Genomic DNA, 11,433 nt, shown 5'->3' on the forward strand with positions numbered 1-11,433 from the left:
GTACGCACCCGTGGCGTAAGCCTTTTATAAATAAGCCCCAGAATGGCCAAAACCCTTTGGTGCATCAGACCCTTGGTCACAGTTCATGTGTGGCTAGTGTTTAATAGAAAATATCTTGTTGCCCATCCAGGGCTCTCTCTACGATGACCTGTTGCACCTCCAATGAAATGTGCTTGAAAAGTCTCACACTTCTTGGGTTTCCTTTTCAGGGAATAATTTAGCACCAGCAGGAAAAGCTTCTCAAATCTCCAACTACCTTGGCCATAACAGTTCACCGGCAGCCATTGATGGGAACCGTAACTCCTCCTTCTCGGGCGGCTCTTGCTCTCACACCCTGTTGGACATGTCCCCCTGGTGGCAGGTGGACCTTCAGGAACTGCACAGAATATCTTCCATCGTCTTGGTCAACAGGGCCGACTGCTGCAGAGAGCGCCTATGGGGGGCCGAAGTACGGATCGGATATTCTCCAGACAATTGCAATCCTGTGTGAGTTACAGAGCAAATTTATATCTGTCATTGTTGGGCTGGTTATCCTAAATCCAACACTTTTCTCTGGTTATAGGGACCAACTCTCTAAAAATAGGAGGCCCAAAATTGTTTTGGCACATGTCTGTCGCGTCTAGGCACTTTAAAGCATTTTGCAGTAGCAGTGGTGCATGGTTTCTTAAATCGCTCTTCCCATTTTCCCCCGTCAGCCCATTTTACCGAAGTAAGAGGATACATTTGAGTAAAAAGTTTCTGTTACTTCTAGTCTGTAGGGTAAGTGCTATTCACAAACTCTATGGCCTCGATTTACAAGATTCATGTGCATCGATACTGATGGGCCCCGACCGCCACCTAACGACTCCATGGTTGCACTGTATTTACAAAATGGCGCACCATGGCGCTCGTTTCCACAATAGCTTCATAATTCATGAGGCTATTGTGCTGTTTTCCTGGATTAGCACCATAAACTATGGCGCTATTGCAGCAAAGCACTAGGGAGGCCCTAGATTTCACTGCACCCTTTTTTGAGGCCTTCCTGCGTTGGAATGCCCCCTTTGCATACATTATACCTGGGGCAGATATAATGCGGCGTAAGGGGTTACAAAGTGGGGGAATGCTAGCATTGTGCCATTTTGTAAATATAGCGATGGAGAATGGCCTCCTTAACGCCACATTAGTGTAAAAAAAATGACTCTAGTGTGGCGCTAAGAGGCGCTAGGGCTTTGTAAATCTGGCCGTATGTATCCTGATACCTAGTGGAAAACTCAAAATTGCTTCTCCAAGCTTTTCAGTTCAAAGAGTGAGATAGCTGCTACCATGTATGGATCATAGTGTAGATATAATTTTGCTCCCTTCTCCTGGTTAGTGTGCCCCATTGCCTGGTCGCTTTTTATCAAGACATACCTCTTCTGTACTGAAGATCAGACATGAGCATGCCAGGAACAGGAGAAAGCCTACTTGGAGTTTGAGAGTTGTGATAACTGTAGTCACAATCTGTTCTTATTCCCTTAATTTCTCCTATTTACAAACTGAGAGCCGGCATCCTTGTTTGGAAGCCGTCCATCACTGAGTGCATGAAATCTCAAGGATGGATTCTAATGAGAGGTTCAATCTCTGAAAAAGTTGGACACAAACGCCTAACTTCATTTACAATTTCTACAGTCTTTATCCCAGGATCTTCCTTCAAGGATGTGGTACGGTCCCTAGTCTTATCAAAACTTGTTTGCAGAAATTGATTACAATAGTTCACATTGTCCCCCAAAAGCATCCCTTTATGATGTAGCTAGGTTTTTCACAAGAACCAGAAGCTTTACACATATAGGGGCATATTTATACTCTGTGCCAGATTTGCGGCATTTGTTTTTACGCAAATTCGGCGCAAACTTAACTCCATATTTATATTTTGGCGCTAGAAATGTCTAGCGCCAAAATACTGGAGTTAAAGTAATTTTTTGCCTGCAGAAAACTACCTTGCATCAATGAGATGTGAGGTAGGCGTTCCCGGGCAAAAAATGGCTCCAAGGCCCTAGAGCCTTATTTATCCTCCAGTGCAAAAATCACGCACGGGGGGAGGAGGGGTCAAAAAGTGGTGCAAAGCTCGCTTTGTACCATTTTTTAGAGCCTGGATCATGGCAGGCATTAGGGGACTTGTGGGCCTATTTCCATGGTGGAACACCATCGAATAAGCCCACAGGGGCTCTCCCTAAGCCCCAGGTACAGCCCCACCCACACCAGAGGGACAGTGGAGGATGGGGAACCCCATCCAAGGTAAGTACAGGTAAGTATTTTGTTTTTTAAGTGCTATTGGGGGCCCTGAAATAGGCCCCCCTACATGACACTGGGTGCAGTGGCCATACCCAGGGGACCCTGGTCCCCTGTGCTGGCTATTGGGGTGGTGGGCATGACTCCTGTCTTTTATAAGGCAGGAGTCATGTACTATGGATGGTTTTGCATCACAAAATGACTCTGGGCAGGTTAGAGTCATTTTTTTGTACTCTAACCTGCCAAATGTCATTTTTTGGTGCAAAACCCCCTTCTTCCATACCGCCAGCCCCACCTGGTTAACATCATTTTTTTAATGCTAGCCTACCCTTTGCACCGGCTTGCACCATTTCATAAATATGGTGCCCGGCTGGTGCTCAGAAATGGTGCAAGCCGGTGTGAAACTTTTTGGTGCACAACTGCGTTGGTGCAGTTTTGCACCAAAAAGTATAAATCAGGGCCATATTTTTTTTAACCCTTCAATAGCTTCCAGCTGAAATACACCTACAAAATGGCCTTCCCAGTTCACAAAGCCTTACGCTTTGGTTCTCCTCGATATCTGGTGCAGCAACTAATAATTTCAAGTGGACTATAGGCCTCATTACGAGTTTTTGCACCAAGGCAGCTCAGCAAGTTCGCTGCCCTGCATCAAAAGGAAAGGGCAGGAATGAGCAGTATGGCGCATTCCTGTTCCTTCTGCCTGCGCACAAATTGGTGCCTAGTACCAAAGCAGGCACCTTTGCACGATGGTCAAGGAAGTCTGTGTTGTTGCCACGATTGTTATTGTGCAGGAAGGCATGCCTTCCTGCACAAAAAAATCAAAGGAGGCATTTTCCTCTTTCTGTGAGCTGCAGAATGCAGAGTGCAGCACACATAGAAAGAGAAAAAAATAAGGAGAAATAAAATTATTCCTCCTCGTAATGCCTCCACTAGAGAGGCGTACAGTTTTGACGCATTCCCAGGTTTACAGATTCTTGTAACGCTGAAAATGTGTAAAAATCCATGGGTGTTGTGTGGGAAAACCTATTGCAACGCCCATGGGATGCCTCCTAAACGCAGAGTAAGCAATGCAGCACTGCCTTGGCTTCTCCATATCTATGAGGTCATTCGAAGGTACGCAAAGTGTCTTTGAGTTGCCTCATAGATATGATTGACAGGCCTGCGCCACGGAAGCGTCAGAAACAGTGATGCTCTGGGGTGGAGGCCTATTGTATGTTGGGCCCTCTGTTCTTAGGATGCCCTGAACATCTCCGCTAACCGCTAAATTTCAAAAGGAAACGTACTATTACGCAGGTAATTATCGGAAAATGTGGAACGTTTTGTCTCCTCCCCTCTAAACAAATCCTTTCTACTTGGTTTTCAAGACAGAACTCAAACAGCATCCCTCCTCCAACACACTCTACAATTACGACTTCTTGCTTGAGATTCCACATCATTGATTTGTCCCAGGCTACCTGGTCTAACATCCTAAAACTAACTTTTTATTACCACGCACATGACTTGTACATAGACTTATTGGAATGCTAAATGTGTTTATCCTCTGTCTGTACACCATCTAGGTTAATTTGATGGTTTGTTGTATCCAGATATCCATGACTGTTTCTTGGTTCCTAACTGGATATTTATTACAGATTATTTCTGTGTGTGTCAGTGTGTTTGCAGTTCTCTATCAAACGATACATCTGTAATTATTCTGTACAAATTTATTTTGTCTTATTTTATGTAACGTGCTCTGGTAACAATTGGGTCTGGTTGGCGCTATATAAAATATATATGAATTCCGTATCAAGTGGAAATTCAAAGTCACGATGAAAGGCTCTATTGGGTAACCAGAGAATAAATGAATAAGGTCTCTGAAGGCCTCTTTAACAAACTGTGCATTGTCCCTGGACGAAGATGCAACTGCAGAGTGCGTAAGATGAGGCCTAAATGCCTGCCCTGCAGATCTCTCTGTTTGGATCATACTATGCATGCCACCCATCCTCAGATGTGCTGAGACAGTCCACAGAAGAGGTTTCACCCGCAGAGTAAAACAATGGAAGATGCAAACATCTAACGATGGTGGTTGTGGATCAGTGGTACAGTTACCAATAATGCAGCAGGTGCAGTGGCACCAGAGCCCAGGGGTCTGAGGGGCCAACTGAACTACAATTATGGTTGTATTTTAATACCCGGCCCTCAGAAGAGGGCCTGTTTTCCTTGCTTGCACCAGGACCCAGGGCAAGCAAGGGTTGTGTTGCAGGCTTGTCTCTATCTGTATTGTGATAGTTATGTTATGTTATGCTATTTATAGAGCGCATGGCTACCCTCGTGTTTCCCAGCGCTATCGGACCATGACCTAGGAACAGCGTAACCCATAACAAAGCTAGAACAGCCAGGTTTTCAGTGCCCTACGGAAGGTGTATTCTTGATTCATCTGTCGTAAGCTAAGGGGTAGGGAATTCCACAACTTAGCACCCAGAAAAGCTAATGTGGAGCCTCCCCTTCAGACCTTCTTTATATTGAGGAGGATGGCCAGAGAGGTAGTGGCCGATCTAAGTACTCTATTAGGTCTATAAAAGGTGGCGAGATTTTTAAGAAGTGGGGACTCTTTATCGTAAAGGGACCTATGTATATAACAAAGGGCCTTGAATTGTATCCGCTGTTCAATGGGTAACCAATGTAAAGTAACTAGAGCAGACCTTACTGAAGACCATCTCGGGATTTCTTGCAGCAAACGTACCGCCGCATTTTGCACCCTTTGCAGTTTCTTCTTGACATAAGAAGGAGAGCCAAGGAAAAGTCCATTACCATAGTATAATCTGGATAGAATGATAGCCTGCACAATGAGCCTTCTTGCTAATGCGGGTAGAATAGAAAAGACCTTCCTTAGAAGTCTAAGTAAGCCGAAGCACGTCGATGAGATGTGCATCGCATGAGTGTCCAGCGTCAAGAGGGGGTCAAGCCAGATGCCTAAACTCTTTATCTCCTTCTTAGGAGGGGGAAATTCCTCCAGCACCTGTGGGATCCAACGCAGGTTTCCTGATCTGGGTTCCGGACCTAGGATCATTATTTCTGTTTTCTCCTCGTTTAGCTGTAATTTGCAGCCAGCCATCCAACCTGAAACGGCTTGTAGGCAGGAAGATAAAGTGACCCCTTCTAGGGCTACATTAGAGGAGAAGGAGACGACCAATTGAGTGTCATCTGCATAAGAGAGCAGCGTTAATCCAAAAGATTCCACCAAAGATGCTAAGGGAGCCATGTATATATTAAATAGTGTCGGACTCAGAGATGAGCCTTGTGGGATGCCACACTGACACTGTAGGGTGTCTCGAAAATAGGAGCAATCCAGGACCTGAAAGGACCTGTCTTCCAGGAAGGATGAGAGCCACACAAGAGCTAGATCCCTAATACCAATTTCTCTCATCCTCCGGATCAAAACTATATGATCTACAGTTTCAAATGCTGCACTTAGGTCCAGCATGATGATCACTGTGGTACGTCCCTGATCAACGCACTCGCTGGCTTCTTCCATAACAGCAATGAGTGCTGTTTACGTCCTATGCCCTGGTCTAAAGCCTGTTTGAGTAGGATGTAGGAGACTATTATCTTTAAGAAATGAAGAAAGTTGAAGATTAATATGTTTATCTAGTATCTTGGCGTGGGTAGGTAGTAGGGAAATAGGCCTGTAGTTCTTAAGAACTCCAGGATCCAGAGTGAGGTTTTTAAGCAGAGGCTTAATTATCGCGTGTTTCCACAGGCTGTGAACTGATCCTCCAATTATAGATGAGTTCAACAGTTCTGTGAGCACTGGAACTATAGCTTCCGCCCCTGGCACTAGAATGTGGGGGGGTGCCAAATCTAATGGAGATCCTGACTTAAGAGAAGTAAGCGAATCAAGAACCTGTGCCTGGGAGAGGGGGGGAAAACGAGATAAAGAAACTAGTCTGTTTTCAATATATCTCTCCCCCTCTTCTACTCTGGGACTATTATTATCAAAGTTAGAGTAAATATCCAATATTTTCTGTTGGAAGAAATTAGCTAACACATTACTGTGATCTATCGAGGCTTCCGTAGAATTCTCTTCCACCGGTACTTGGAGAATTTCCTTGAGGACCTTGAACACTTCTTGGAAGAACCAGCAGCGGCTTCTATTCTCTGCTGATAAAAGGAGCTTTCTGCTCTTTTAATCTCCATATGATACTTACTGATAGCTCTTCTATCAGTGTCCCTGTCTGACCCATCATATGTTTTCCTACAGCTTCTCTCTAGCTTTTTACACTCTTTTGTGAGGAGATGCAGCTGGGATGTGAACCACGAGGCACTGGTTTTCCTACACTGACCATTTAGTTTCCTACGGGGAAGAACAGTGTCTAGGCTATCAATGATCCAATCATTGAAACCATTTACTCCAATGTCAGTCCTGTCCATAGCCCGGAGTTTGTGGAGTTCTAAGGTAGCTATGAATTGCTTGCTATCCAGCTTACTCCACTGTCTCCCAACCTGCCTTGTTGGCCTAGATCCCTTTACCACAGAATCCCAAGCTAATTCAAACTGGATTAAAAAATGGTCTGACCATGCAAGTGGGGTGGGGGGTTTGCAAGTTAAGGCCGATGTGTTACTAAAAACTAAATCAATTGTGTGTCCCTTTTCATGTGTGGGACCTCTGACAACTTGAGCCATACCCAACGCCTCCATATTCCCTATCAGACATCTTGAGTCCGACTGGTCAAGAGTTTCGCCATGAATATTAAAATCCCCTAAGATAGTAAGATAAGGTTTAGAGCAAATAAGATTGGCTGTGTGATTGGAGAGGGAGTCCAAGAATTTCTCTGATGTGCCAGGAGGGCGGTAAAGTAAAATCCCTGAAAATGTATCGTGGGGGTTGAGTGCCAGTGAGAAGGACATGCCTTCACCTTCAAGTAATTGCAGAGATTGGTAGGTAAGGTTAAGAGAGTCCCTGTAGATAATTGTGATTCCTCCACCTTTAGAGGACCGTCTATCCACCCTGGCAATTGGGTAACCAGTAGGTAGTGCCAGATTTATGTCTGGGCCCGATCCCTCATGTAGCCACATTTCCGTGAGGAACAAGGCTGCAGGGGTCGACTCAGTTTGTAGTAAGTTAATATCCAACGTATGTGCAGCCAAAGAGCGACAATTCGTATATAAAAAGGAGGTAGAAGATTTAACTCCTGTATCTGGCCTTACCTCCCTACATTGAGGAGTCCACTGACAGGTGGGACAATACAAACTATTTATAGTACCATCCAGGCAAATCATACAATCTTCATCTCAGGGAAGTCTCAGTGCGTTCAATTGCTCACTATTGTAGCAGTAAGTCGGCATAGTAGACCCTGAGGAAATCATAGCACCAACGGGGACGGCCCTAAGGCGCGGACGGGTGCAGACGGGCTTGCCTCTGGTGCGCCTTTGGCGCGCCCGCCGCATTGCAGGTTAAAAAGAGTTACTGAATCCAGAATTAAGAGGTTGAGCAAGACTAGAACGTCAACCCCCTAAAATGGCGGCTAAAGAGAGTGCTTCTTGCCTTAGATAAAAATGGCGGCCGCAATCAGGGCGCTATTACAAAAATTCAGATTCACACCAAGAGGGAAATAAGGGCCACTGAACACAGTCCCACAGTTTTAAAAACCTCCCACACAACCGTTTAAATAAAACCTGGATCTCCCCCACCCCAAGCTCCTAAAATTATCGTCAGATTAAAACATTAAAAGTATGAAGTAAAAAATATAAGCAGGTTAAAATATTAGAAGTAAGGAGTAACAAATTTAAGCGTAAATCAGTGCAGAAATAGTGTGGTACAGTGCAAGGACTGGCCGAGGTTCACCACCAAGGCCCAGGTCCGCTGCGTGCCCGCCGCATCGCAGGTTAAAAATAGTTACTGAATCCGGAATTAAGAGGTTGAGCAAGACTAGAACGTCAACCCCCTAAAATGGTGGCTAAAGAGCGTGCTTCTTGCCTTAGATAAAAATGGCGGCCGCAATCAGGGCGCTATTACAAAAATTCAGATTCACACCAAGAGGGAAATAAGGGCCACTGAACACGGGACAAAAGTTTTAAAAACCTCCCACACAACCGTTTAAATAAAACCTGGATCCCCCCCACCCCAAGATCCTAAAATTATCGTCAGATTAAAACATTAAAAGTATGAAGTAAAAAATATGAGCAGGTTAAAATATTAGAAGTAAGGAGTAACAAATTTGAGCATAAATCAGTGCAGAAATAGTGCAGTACATTGCAAGGACTGGCAGAGGCTCACCGTCAAGGCCCAGGTCTTAGTGAACTAAGATCCAGTCACCAGAGGGGACGTCACTTATCCGGTCCATATACAATCATAGAATGTGACTAGAATGAGCAGGACCGCTAACCAGGAGTACTGTAAACTGTTCCATTATATAATGTGCCACCAAGGGTTTCTACATGGTTCACACCCTTGGCCTCAGGGTCAATGAAACATGGGAAAAATTATATGCCCTGTTCAGTTGGCCCTAGAAAAATACACAGGACCAAACCCCAGGCTGCCCAATCATCGAAACCTGGGTGTACCTTAACCAGTGGTCCCGCGGGGCTCTGTAGAGACCCCAATGAGGTTAGAGCACGTCAGACTTGATCATTTCCAAAATCTAAAAATGTATTCCACTTTCCACAAGGTGCTGGAAAGAAATCAGTGACGTGCAGACGACATAGTGCTCATATATGATGTCGTGAAACAATTAAAATGTGATACATATGTACATTGTCAGTATCCATAATTTCACATTTGCAGTCTAGCATAAATACAGATCTGGAATTCCATTTTTTGTATTAAATGATCCCCACTCCACAACCAATTTTCAAGAGTGAACCTTGGACTCAACCTTGCCACCCCGTGAAAGATAAAGCCTAAAAAGGAGGTACCTGGAAATTCAGTGGGTTTGCGGCAGTACTTGGCTCTTGTGGTTTCAGGGACAGTGGCCACACTTGTCACAAAGACTGGCTTGTTTCCCTTGAGTGCTGTAGGTCCAGGATAACTGCCCAGACAAGCACAAAAGGGAATGTCAGCTGAGTAAAGGTGGGAAAACCAGCTACTGCCTGAGTTAGACTGTTCATGACCCTCCCCCAAGAAGGCTGTAGGTAAACTTTGTCTTGTCCAACACACTGTATCTGTTTCCACATTCTCTCTTTTGGCTTACCCTCAGATGTGCCACTATCACGAATACCACAAGTAAGCCTGTGATCACCCTCTGCTGCGGTGGCATGGAGGGCCGGTACATCAGCGTGGTCATCCCGGGGCGCAAGGAGTACCTCACGCTCTGTGAAGTGGAGATCTACGCTGCTGAACCCGCTGCTGAGACTCCACGGGGGTGCTGGGAGGAGGACGTCAAGCTAGCTGTATAGGCGGATCGAGGATAAAGAAATGAGACGCCGCGGTGACTATACAGCATCATCTCTGCGCATGAGAGATCCCACCAATGGTCCAGCTCCAGTGAATGCATTGAACACCATCAATGACAGCACAATCAACTCTTTTCTGTATCTCTTTTCTTTCTTGCAAAAACAAGCAAAAGGTTGAACTTTCTAACTTTGCTTCAATCCGCATCACAATACTCTAGTTTTTTTGTCTTCCCTTTCGAATTCTCTGTTACGTTTTCTCACTTTCATTCAATTACTCTCTCATTGTTTTTCACGGTTTTGTTATTTTTCTAGCATTGCTCCAACCACTTATTGCTCTAGTTTTGAAAAACAAATTTTTCTAGCGTAGGCATACTACCAAATATAGGCCTGATTTGGATATTGGTGGAGGCGTTATTCTGTCACAACAAGGAGAGATATCCATTGCACCGAAATCTAAATCTCTTAAGGCAGATGGGATATCCGTCACCGTTCTGGTGGAGTAACCAGTCTACCAATATCTAAATCACACCCTTTATGAATACTTGTCAGTTTCCTGTTCCGGTCTCCCACACTGCCTTAATGTCTCACACAAACATTCCCTCTTTATGATTCCTATCTGTGTTGCTGGGACAGTTTTTAAAGTGTGGGTGCTGCCACCAATATTATATCTCTAGATTGTTAAAAGTTCAAGTGTCACGCAAAGAACAAGTTTAGCAAGTGAGTCACACCCATTCAGCAGGAGAGGGGTAAGGATGTGGTATGTAGGTTGTAGTGGAGTTTGGAGCACAGTGTTGCACATATATTACTAATGTGTGGTAGCACATTGTCATTTACAGACAGCACCATTGAAATGGCCACTGATGAGCATATTTACAAGCTCCTAGCACCACTGGAGCCACACTTTATGTGACACTCTGGTGGCGCTGTGCACTGTGTCATATTTACGATGCGGTATTAAGCCACTTTTTTATGGTTTAATGCCACCTTGAAAATATGTCCCCTTAACACGCAGCACTTTGCATAAAAGGGGTGTGCAATGGGTGTTGCTGTGGGTGTTCCACAGAAACACCCATTGCGTTTTGTCGCTGCCTGAGATTCACAAGATTTCATAAACCTGAGGCAGCGTCAAAATCTAACTCCACCCCAGGGGTAGCGTTAGCCTGGCGCAACGAGGAGAAATGCTTTCATTTCTCTTCCTTGTTTCTCTTTCTATGTGTGCTGCATTCTGCAGCACACAGAGAAAGAGCAACAGGCCATTGAAGATTGTTTTTATACAGGAAGGTGTCCCTCCCTGCATAAAAACAATCCCCCTGCAATGCAGCCATCCTTGCACAGTGCCACTAGGGTGGCTGCGTTGGCGCTCGCAGCTAATTTAGTGCCGGCGCAGGGAGAAACACAGGGATTATTCTTGTAAATACGGTGCATCCCTGCATTTTGGAAGTGACGCAGCATGTCGCTGCCACTATGGCGCAGCGGCCACGCTGCACCGCTTCTAGTAAATATACCCCTTACATTCTTGCAGAGATTGAGTTTTACTGATAAAGCTCTATAATGCATAAACAATAAAATGTGGAAGTCTGGTTTCAGCAAATATTTATCATTTGCAAATCACCAAGAAAAATGTCTTGATTTGTTTTGATCCTATCAACATTTTTGTATCCATCACAATTCAGCATTAGAAAAATGTGTCTTGTGTATTTTGCTAATGGCTGATAGATTGTGAAGTATATGTACAGCTCCTCTACAGGTATTTATATGTTGTTGTGTGTTAGAATAAAATAGACATCCTGCAGCCTTTCTTTTCATACTCCCTGT

General features: G+C 44.7%; 1 long non-coding RNA gene across 1 annotated transcript; it reads left to right on the plus strand.

The window, feature by feature from the left end:
• The first annotated feature begins 209 nt into the window (after positions 1–209).
• On the plus strand, positions 210–10,341 carry LOC138274804 (uncharacterized). The gene is made up of 2 exons (XR_011200395.1): positions 210–486; positions 9,423–10,341. It is a non-coding gene; the product is annotated as an uncharacterized lncRNA (long non-coding RNA).
• Positions 10,342–11,433: the final 1,092 nt, after the last annotated feature.

Source organism: Pleurodeles waltl, chromosome 2_2 (genome assembly GCF_031143425.1).
Source record: "Pleurodeles waltl isolate 20211129_DDA chromosome 2_2, aPleWal1.hap1.20221129, whole genome shotgun sequence".
In the NCBI taxonomy this organism is placed as follows: Eukaryota; Metazoa; Chordata; class Amphibia; order Caudata; family Salamandridae; genus Pleurodeles; species Pleurodeles waltl.